This window comes from Elephantulus edwardii, unplaced genomic scaffold, assembly GCF_000299155.1.
Source record: "Elephantulus edwardii isolate Elephantulus edwardi_28Jun2011 unplaced genomic scaffold, EleEdw1.0 scaffold00196, whole genome shotgun sequence".
NCBI classification, from domain to species: Eukaryota; Metazoa; Chordata; class Mammalia; order Macroscelidea; family Macroscelididae; genus Elephantulus; species Elephantulus edwardii.
In genome coordinates this window covers 2,368,166-2,379,690 of record NW_006399946.1, presented here as the reverse complement: position 1 = coordinate 2,379,690, position 11,525 = coordinate 2,368,166, and positions in this window count along the sequence as shown.

Genomic DNA, 11,525 nt, shown 5'->3' with positions numbered 1-11,525 from the left:
TCAGGATTGGTGGAAGATCTATTAACAATCTGCATTATGTAGATGACACAACCCTGCTTGCTGAACTGAGGAGGACCTCATCCACTTGCTGCGAAGGGTCAAGGACTGCAGCCTTCTGTATGGACTGAGGCTCAATGTCAAGAAGACAAAGATTCTCACCACTGGACCAATTGGCTGCGTCAGGATGGATAGCGAAGAGATTGAGAGTTTTCACATCTTCAGTTTGCTCGGCTCCACAGTCAACACTCTTGGCACCAGCAGTCAGGAAATCAAAAAGCGTATCGCGATCAGAAAATCTGCTGTTAGGGACCTCTCTAAAGTACTCAGGAGCAACGGTGTCTCTCTGGAGACTAAGGTGTGCCTGATACAGGCCATAATCTTTGCAATCGCTTCTTATGCATCAGAGAGTTGGACGATGACTAGGGAGCCCAGAAGGCGAGTTGATGCTTTTGAGCTGTGGTGCTGGAGAAGAGTACTGAATGTACAATGGACTGCCAGGAAAACAAACAGATTCATCTTTGAGAGGATTAAACCAAGCTACTCCTTGGAGGCAAGGATTCTGGGGCTTCATCTGACATACTTTGGACATGTTGCCAGGAGGGACGGGTCCTTGGAGAGGGACATCATGCTTGGGAGGGTGGAGGGACAGCACAGGAGGGGAAGACCCTCTATGAGATGGATTGATTCGGTGACTGGGGTAATTGGGATGGGTGTGTCAGAGGCAGTGCTGTTGGCACAGGATAGAGCAGGGTTTAGGGCTGTTGTGCGTAGGGTCGCTATGAGTTGAAAACGACTCGACGGCACATCACAACAACAACAACAACAGCAACAACAACAACATCTTGTTGATGGAGGATATTAGTGTTCTTATCGGGATTGTATTGAACCTACAGGTTGCTTTTAGTAGGAATGTCATTTTCACAATGTTGAATCTTCCTATTCATGAATATGTGATATTTTTCCATTTAATTGCTTATTTTTTTCTTGTAGTGGTATTTTCTAATTGTCCTTATATAGGTCTTTTGCATATTTAGTTAGGTATATTTCTAAATATTTCAGTTTGTGGTTTGACATTACTTTTCTTATTTTTCTCTTCAGTGTTTTTTTTATTGTTTAGAAAATTCTAAGCGATTTCTGTGTGTTAATCTTGTATCCCACCACTGTACAGAATTGGTCTACCATATCTAGCTGGGTTTTTGTTGAGTCCTTAAGATTTTCTATGTATACTAACATATCATCTGCATACATAGTTTTATCTCTTTTTTGTCAATATAGGTACTTCTTATTTTCTTTTCTTGCCTTATTGCTCTAGTTGGAAATAGGTACAATTGGTACTTCCCACACAATATTAAATAGGAATTGTGATAACAGGCATCCATAAAATTCATTCTTTTAGTCTCTGTACTGTTCATGATGTTAGATTTTGGCTTTGTGTATATACTTTTAATTATGTTGAATACATTCCCCCTATTTGTTTTTTGTTGAATATTTTAGTCAGGAAGTGGTATTGGATTTTGTTGAAACCCCTTTCTGCTTGAACTGAAATGATCATGTGACTCTTGTATTTTGCTTTGTTGATGTGATGAGTTACATTGATTGCTCTTCTTATATTAAACTATTCTTGAATGCCTATTATGAACTTGACTGAATCATGATTAAATTTTTTCTATATACTCTTGGATTATATGGACTAGGATTTTGTTAAGGATTTTTGCATCTATCATCATCAGAAATATTTTTCTATATTTTCTTCTGGGGTAACTTTTTCCTGGTTTTAGCATCAAGGTTATGTTTGCTTCAGAGAAGGATTCTGGAATTATTACTTCTTTTTCTATATTTTGAAATCATTTAAGTAGAACCGGTGATGTTTCTTCTCTGAATATTTGGTAGAATTCACCAGGGAAGTCATCTGAGTTGGGGCATTTTTTCGTTGGTAGGGTTTTGTTTTTTTTTTTTTTATGACCTGCTCATTTTCTTCTTTTGTTATGGTTCTATTTAGGTATTCTACATCTGTCTGTGTCAGTTGTGGTAGGAATATACTGTGTGAACTTGAGAAGAAATTTCATTTCATTTTTGTTAGATGAAGTATTCTGAATATGTCTATGAGGTCAAGTTGGCTAATTGTATGGCTCAGCTCTTCCTCATTTTTGTTGAGTTTCTTTCTAGTTGACCTGTATTTCAAAGAGAGTAATGTGTTAAAGTTTCCTACTTCTATACTATTGTGATATTTTCTGTGTCTTTCTTCAAGTCTATTAATATTTGTGTTATATATTTTGCAGCTGTATCATTTGGTGTATATATATTAATTAAAGTCCTGTTCTCTTGTTCTATTGTGACTTTTAGCATTAAATAATGTCCTTCCTTCTCTCTTATGCTCATTTTTTTTCTCCCTAAAGTCTATTTTATCAGAGATTAATGTTACTATTCCAGCTTTTAAAAAATTAGTTTAGTTTGGTATATTTCCCACCACTCTTTTTCATTTTTAATGTTTCTCCTCATTTCTTAGATGTATCCTTTGTAGACAATATATTGATGTGGTTTGGGATTTTTATCAATTTTGCTATTATTTTTCTCTTAACTGGTTCATTTAAGTCATTCCCATTTGGTGTAATTATCAATATTGTTATGTGTTGTGTACAGAAGAGTCAGAACCAACCCATAGCTGACCCTCTGATTTGTTTTCAGAGGCAGTTAATCATGTAGGAGGAGATTGCCTATCCTTCTCTCATGGAGCAGCTGGTGGCCTTGAACCACAGGTCTTCAGGATTGCAGAACAGCTTCTTTCCACAAAGCCACCAGAGCTCCCATGATTATCAATAGGCAATGTTTTACTGTTGGCATTTTGCTGAATTCTTTTTTGTTTTGTTACTAGTTACCAAGCCAAAGGTGGGTGACTATAATCCACGGCCCTAAGGCCTGTCTTTAATTGTTTTTGGTGAAACAATCTTCTAGGTTGTATAGTCCTGGTTTGTCCACTTGCCATACAGAGGTAACTTGTGGTAGCTGTGAAGATGAACACTGTGACACTGACGTGTCAAATACAAAATGGTTACCCATGGCGGTTAAAACAAGCTTGGAAGCAGGAGTGACATCAACTTCTGTAATAGCTTGCCTCCGGAAACCCTATGAACCTGGAGAAAGGATGAAAGTCATGCAGGTGTAGAGGACTTTTGTTCACAGGGTCACTAGGAGTCGCCAACAACTCAACGGCACTTAACAACAACAACAGCTAGTTATTTTGGTCCATTCACTTTCCTTTGCTGCCTTGAAAGGATTTCCTTTCGTGTATCTTACAGTATTGATCTTGCTTACATTAATTCCTTAAGTTCCTGTTTTTCTGCAAATTATCTCATTTCTCTTTCATGTTTGATGGGTAATTTGAATGACTACAGAATTCTTGGTTGGCAATTATTTTCTTTCAACTTTTTGTATATTCCATCTCGTGTTCTTACATGTGTGGTTTATCCTGGAAAGGTAAAGCTTAATCTAATTAGTCTCTCCTTGCAGGTGATGCTTTGTTTTTCTCAAGTTGCTTTTAGTATTCTATCTTTGATTTTGAAGAATTTGACTGTGTATCTTGATTTTTTTCTTTTGGGGTCTAATCTATTTGGAGTTTACTCAGCTTCTTGAAAGCATATTTTCTCATTCTTCATTAAACCTCAAAAGTTTTCTTCTTGTACCTCTTTCATATTCTTTCAGTGTCTTCTATCCTCTACCCTCCCATTCTGGAATTGTAATTACACGTACATTAGTTCATTTGATGTCATCCCACATAATCCTTGTGTTTTTTCCCTTCATTTTTTTTTCTGTCTCTGCTTTTTCTTCTGGAAATTATCTTTGAGAGTCTTCTGTCTCACTGATTCTGTATTCTATTGCATCCATTGGCTTTTTTGTTCCTCCAACATATTGATAATTTGTATAATATTGATCTTGTCATTTTGGATTGCATTTTCATGTACTTTTATTTTTCTGGTATCCTCTTGGTTGTATATGCTTTGTCTTATAATGATTTGTTAATTTTTTCAACTCTTTCATCATTTGAAATTTCTTGAGCACTAATTCTTGGAATTCCACATCAGGGTATTTTTGGCCTTCCTCCCTCTGTGGTATTCACTGGGTTTGTAATCTTGTCAACTCATTTTAGGTGATGGTTTGTTTTGTTTTCTGTAATATTTAAACCTGTCTTTTGTGTCCATGACACTGTGCTGGCTTCTTGGGATATGTGTGTGGCAGCTTCTGGGTTGTCTGTTTATTAACTGTGTGGTGCTATTGTTCTGAGGTTGGTAGTAGTTGTAAACATTAAGGGAGTAGTATGCTTTCAAGATATAATTATCAAGGTAAGCCAATCAGCTATCCTAGGCAGGTAGGGCTACAGGGGTGGGGCTAAAGCTGAGCATGTTAGTCTATGGATATATCTCTATGCAATTTCCCATGCTCTGTGCATGTCTTAGATCTTCTCAGAAGCATGCTTGATTTAAGATGTCTTTATATTGGTTGGGCACCTTCCTGCTCAGCTCACGATGGTGCCAGACTGATTGCAGTTACAATGGGATGAACATTTGTTTTTGTTTGCTTGCTTGCTTTTCTCCATTCCACTCCTGGGAAAATCTCCACAATGTCTTATCTGCCTAGATGAAGGATTCCTTGGGTATTCTGTTTCATATGGATGAGGAGAACATTGTCCTCGTCCATCTTCACCATACTGTATTTTTTTTAACCTAACTTGTATTTGACACACATATATCTGTATTTCATTGATTATGCAAAGGTGTTTGACTGTGTGGATCATAACAAACTGTGGCTGACTCTGAGAAGAATGGGAATCCCAGAACACTTAATCGTGCTAATGTGAAACCTATACTTGGACCAAGAGGCAGTCGTCAGAACAGAGCAAGGAAAAACTGCATGGTTCAAAATTGGGAAGGGCATACGCCAGGCATGTGTTCTGTCTCCATACCTTTTCAAACTGTATGCAGAACAGATTATCTGAGAGGCTGGGTTGTATGAGGAGAAATGTGGGGTCAAGATTGGTGGAAGATCTATCAACAATCTGCATTATGCAGATGACACAACACTGCTTGCTGAAACTGAGGAGGACCTCATGCACTTGCTGCAGAGGGTTAAGGACTGCAGCGTTCAGTATGGACTGAGGCTCAATGTCATGAAGACAAAGATTCTCACCACTGAACCAACTGGAAACATGAGGATGGATGGTGAAGAGATTGAGATTGTTCACAACTTTAGTTTGTTTGGCTCCACAGTCAACACCCGTGGCACCAGTAGCCAGGAAATTAAAAGAAATATTGCGATGGGAAAGTCTGCTGTTAGGGACCTCTCTAAAGTACTGAAGAGCAATGGTGTCTCTCTGGAGACTAAGGTGTGTTTGGTACAGGCCATGGTCTTTGCTATTACTTGTTATGCATCAGAGAGTTGGACAGTGACTAAGGAAGATAGAAGGAGAATTGATGCCTTTGAGCTGTGGTGCTGGAGAAGAGTATTGAGGGTACCATAAACTTCTAGGAAAACAAACAGATTCATCCTGGAAAGAGTTAAACTGGGCGGCTCCCTGAAGGCAAGGATTCTGAGGCTCCGTCTAACATACTTTGGACATGTTGTAAGGAGGGACCAGTCCTTAGAGAGGGATATCATGCTTGGTAGAGTGGAGGGACAGCGCAGGAGGGGAAGGCCCTCTATGAAGTGGATTGATTCAGTGACTGGGGTAATCGGGATGGGTGTATCGGAGACAGTGTGATTGGCACAGGACAGATCAAAGTCTAGGGCTGTTGTACATAGGGTCGCTATGAGTTGCAAGCGACTCAACAGCACATAACAACAACAACAACAACAACAACTTGTATTTAGAAATTAAACATACCAAATAGTTCATATTTATCCAGTTTGGCTGCACACACAGAGATTTTATTTTAAGAGTTGTTGTTGCTCTGTGCCAACTTTAGCTAACCCTCCAGTGGTTTTTCAGAGACAATAAATCCAATGAGAGGAAATTGTCCATCCTTCTTCCACAGCGCAACTGGTGAATTTGAACCATATACCTTTGAAATTGTAGCACAATCCACCAATTGTTACATGGGAGAAAGATGGGAAATCTCCTCTCATACAATTCACTGCCACTGAAAACCTGTTGGAAGGTCAGGAATGGATTATTTCTCAATGGTACGCAACAATGAAACAATATTAAAGAGCTCTTCCCACTTCCTCCCTATGATTTCCATTTCCATTTATTTTTCTCTTCTGTCCCTTCCTGATAGCTGAGCTTTCTGCTTGGGCAGATACTGCCCTTTTGATCTTGTATGATTGACTGTTCTTTGAATTGAAAAAACCACCCCAATTTTGTATAGTAGACCATGTGTCTAAGAACTTGACAGTAAGAATAGTAAAGTTATTCTTCTTTTGTGCACCAGCTGGTGGCCTCAAACCCCATGGGCCTTTGGGATTGCAGCTCAACTTCTTGCCAGTAGGCTACCAGAGCTCCATAAATATAGTAAGAAGGGAGCTCTGTAGCCTAATTACAAGAAGCTGCACTACAATCCCAAAGGCACTTGGTTCGAGGTCACCATTTGTTCTACAGAAGAAGGATGAAAATCTCTTCCCATGTGATTAATTGCCTCTGAAAACTCATCTGGAGGTTCAGCTCTGGAGTCTCCTTCTCCTACACTGTCCCTCCACCCTTCCAAGCATGATATCCTTCTCCAAGGACTGGAACCTCCTGGCAGTATGCCCAAAGTTTGTAAGACAGAGATTCAGAATCCTTACCTCAAAGGATCAATTTGGTTTCACCCTCTCTAGGACAGACTTATTTGTTCTCTTGGCAGTCCAAGGTATATTCAGCACTCTTCACCAGCACCACAGCTCAAAAGCATTGATCTTTCAGGCATCCTCAGTTATTGTTCAGCTTTCTGATGCATACCAAATAATGCAAAGACATGACCTGGATCACCGTAATCTCCTGATGGACAATATTGTTCTTTTGCACTCTGGAGAGGTCCCTGACAATGTATTTTCCCAATGCAATTCACCTTTTGATTTCCTGAGTGCTGGTGCCAAGAGTGTTGATTGTGGAACCAAGCAAGCGGAAATTGTTAACAATCTCAATTTCCTTTCCATTAATTATGCTGCTGCCAATTAGCCCAGTGGTGAGAATCTTTATTTTACTGATTTTGAGCTTCAATCCATATTGATGACTGTGGTCCTTGAACATTTGCAGCAAATGCTTCAGGCCATCCTCAGTTTCAGCAAGCAAGGTGTGTCATCTGCATAACGCAGGTTGTTGATGAGTCTTCCTCCAGTCCTGGTGCCACATGTCTCCTCATAAAGTCCAGCCTCCCAAATGATCTGTTCTGCATGTAAATGGAAAAGTTACATCCCTGATGTACTCCTCTCCTGATTTTGAACCATGCAGTATTTCCTTGTTCTATTCTGATAACTGCTTTATAGTCCAAGCATAGTTTTCACATGGACACAATCAGGTGTTCTGGAATTCCCATTCTTCTCAATGTTAGCCACAGTTTGTTGTGATGCACATAGTCAAATGCCTTTGCAAAGTCAATGAAACATAGATAGACATTCTCCTGATAAAAATTAAAAATGATATGCATCAGTGTTGTATCCTTTCTCAATAATCTGTGTGAAGGACAGATTATTTGAGAAGCTAAACTCTTTGAAGAAGAATGTGGCATCAGACTTGGAGAAAGGCTCATCAACAACCTATATTATCAGATAACACAACCTTGCTTGCTGAAAGTGAGGAGGACTTGAAGCGCTTGCTACAGATCAAACGCTCTAACCTTCACTATGGATTGTTCTGAATATTAAGAAACAAAACTTCCCAGCAATGGTCTGATAGGCAATATCATGATAGACGGAGAAGAGATTGAATTGTTCAACAACTTCATCTTATTTGACATCCTTATATTGGCATTCTTGGTACCAGTAGTCAGGAGATAAAGAAATCTATTGCAGTGGAAAAGTCTGTAGTCAGGAATCTCTCCAAATTATTGAGGAGTAATGGTGTCAGTTTGAAGACTAAAGTGTACCTGATTCAGTCTATGGTCTTTTCAATCACTTGCTACACATCTGAGAGCTGGCCAATCAATGATAGAAAAAGAGCTGATATGTTTGAGCTCTGGTATTGGAGAAGAGTACTGAATATGGGCTGCCAAAAGAACACACAAATATGTTTTATAAAGATTTCATCCAGCGTGTGCCTCAGAGGCAAAAGTGATAAGCTTTTGTCTCACATATTTTAGGCGTGTTCATAGGAGAGGCTATTCTTTAAAGTAAGACATTATGCTTGGAAAGGTGGAGGGATTGACTGAAGAGGGGAGGACCCTCAACCAAATTGATTGACACCATTTTTGCAGGAATGGGCTTGAATATGTCAGAGATAATGAGGATGACATAGGATAGGACAGGGTTCGGATCTGTTGTTTATAGAGTTGTGATGAGTTGTACTTGACACCTACCAACAAAAACTACCACTGGTGTTGTATATGCAAGTAAAATTAAATTGTTAACTTCATTCTTTTGTCCAGCTATCATTATATTGTCTATTGGTCCAGAGACGGAATTTTTTTTTCTCGATGGTGAGATGTAATCTAACATAGTAGGCTGACATCGCCTGGGCCAACTTACTGAAAGGAATCCATGTTTGTTCCAGTTGCCAAAAGGGTGTTCCAGAAGAATGGGTAAATTATCAAATAGTACAATTAATATCTTTGGAAGCAGGAGTGGTATCCACTTCCTAAATAACATGCCTCTGGAAACTCTATGAACTTTGATAAATGTCTATTGTTGTAGAAGGGCTTCAGGCCTTTTGTTCTTAGGGTCACTATGAGTCATGCTGGAATCGAAGGCAATCAACAACAGCAATCATTAACATCACATGCAAGTAAAATCTTGCTGAAAAAATATTAAAAATAGCTGTAACAGTCCATCAACAGACAACTTCCAGAAATTCAAGATGGAGTCTGATGAGGCCATGAAACCAAGGTTATCATTGCTGATGTCAGATGGACCTTGGCTGAAGACTTTTACCTGTGGTCTATTGTCTTTACAAAGGCACCTGACTCTGTGGATCACAATAAAATTCTAGTTAACATTGAGAAAAATGAGAATCCCAGAACACTTGTGTTCTTGTAAAGCCATACATAGGCCAAGAAGCAGTTTTCAAAACAAGGAAACACTTGTTGTTGTTAAGTATCATCGAGTACAACTCACAGTGATCCAAAAAACAACAGACGTGACTATTGTCCTATCCTTTATCTTCATCATCATCTCTAACACACTAAAGCCCATTGCTGCAGTCACTATGTCAATCTATCTCCCTGGGGGGTCTTCCTCTCCTATGGTATGATGTTCCTTTCCAAGAAGAAGCCTCACCTAACTACATGCCCAAAGTATGAGAGACAAAGCTTTGCCATCTTTGCCTCCAGGGAGCACTCTGGCTGCACATTCTCCAAGACATTCCTGTTTATTCTTTTGGCACCACATGGGATATTCAGTACCCTTCTCCAGCACCACAAAACAGCATCAATTTTTGTTCTATAATTCTTATTCATTGTCCATCTCTCTGATGTCAAAGACATTTTAGTCTTCACAGTGATATCATGGCTCTTAAATATTTTAGTGGGCTTTCCCAAAACTATACATCTGATTTCCTGACTGCTGGTACCAGGATCTTGCTGATCCAAGCAAGATGAAATCACTGATAGTTTCAATTCTTTCTCCATCTATCATGATGTAAAATCAGAAAAAGTGTGTGTCAGGATTATGTCCTTTCTCTACACCTAGTCAATCTGTATGCAGAGCAAATAACTTGAGAAACTGAACTGTATTAAGAAGAATCTAGTATCAAGATTGGAGGAAGATGCATAAAAAACCTGTATTATACAGATGACACAACATTGCTTCATAAAGCAAAGACCTCTTATATAAAAGCTGAAAAGGATAGTCACCTTTGACAGGTAAAAGCGCAGACAATATTGGTAGACTTGTTATTATTTTTGTTGTTGTTGTTGTTAGGTGCTGTCGAGTTGAGTATAACTCATAGCAACTTTATGAACAAAAGATCTGAACCAAGTCCTGTTCTTCACCATCCTAACACTTCTTGACATACAAGAGCCCGTTGCAGCAGTCACCATGTCAATTCACCTTTTCTTCGCTGACCCTTCCTAACATCATGCCCCTCTCCAAGGAATAGCATCTCCAAAGTATGTGAGGCCAAGTCTCATCATTCTTTCCTCCAAAGAGCATTTTGGCTGTACCTTCTCCAAGATATATCTATTCATTCTCTATGTTGTCCATTGGCTATTCAGTGCTCTTCTCCAACACCAGTGTTCAAAGGTGTCAATTCTTTTTCTATCATCCTTATTCATTGTCCAGGTCTTGGAAGCATAGCTAGTAATTGGAAAAACTTCGGCCTGAACCAGATGCACCTTAGTCCTCAAACTGACATCATTACTCCTCAGTAATTTGGAACAGTTCCTAACTGCAGATTTTCCCAGTGCAATGTGTCTCACCACCAAACAGATTCACTGTGCTCAAGGTTTGTATCAGAGACTTGTGGTGACAAGGAGAAGGGTCTGTAGGAATCCCTTAGGGAAGCAGGGCCAATCAGACAAGAATTCAAAGGGAACAGGGCCAGTGCCATGATTGTTTGGGGCTGGTTCTCTGGAGAAGTTAAACAGGGAAGCCCCTCTCTCCATCTCCCTTTCCCTCTCTCTCTTTTTTCTCTCTCCCTCTCCCTCTTCTTCTCCCTCTCTTTCTCCCTATCCTTCTATCTCTCTCTCGCTCTCATTCTCTATGTCTCTCCTGCTCACCCTCTTTCTCCATGTAGATATTATTGTTATTTGCCATCGAGTCAGAACTGACTCATAGCTGAACATAGTAGGTTTTAAGAGCAGCTAGTGGATGCAAATCCTGTGCCTTCAGGTTTGCAGTGCAATATCTTATCACTAGGCTACCAGAGCTCTTTGTGTGTGTGTGTATGGCCCCTAGGCCTGGGACAGCACTTGGAAGGCCACTTAGCAATCCCATTTCTGTTTAAAATAGTTCAAGTTCTTTCCTGTGACTTTCCAACCAAGAACACGAGCTATCATGTTCAATAATCATTGCTATCAAGTTGGAGGCTATAAATTTCAGGGAAAGAGCCTGCACATCTTTCTGGCACAGATTAGATGTTATATTCAAACTGCTTACCTTTGGAATGACAGTGCAACTTCTTATCCCCTGGTAATCAGGAAGAATCCTAGCTTGTACAAGACAAGGGGGAATGCATTCATTTCATTGGCTCCTTGAACATTTTGCTAGTACATGCTGGTAAGGCTGCTCAAGTACCAACATAAATACTCACTTATTGACATTTACCACAAGTCACCTCTCGGGACAAAACAATTTCTTTTTTTAAAAAATTTCTTTATTTTTCATTTCAATGAACATCTACAGAGATTTTGGGATTCCATTCATTTATTGTTGCACCCCTCTCCCCGCCCCCCCCCGTTTGCTCC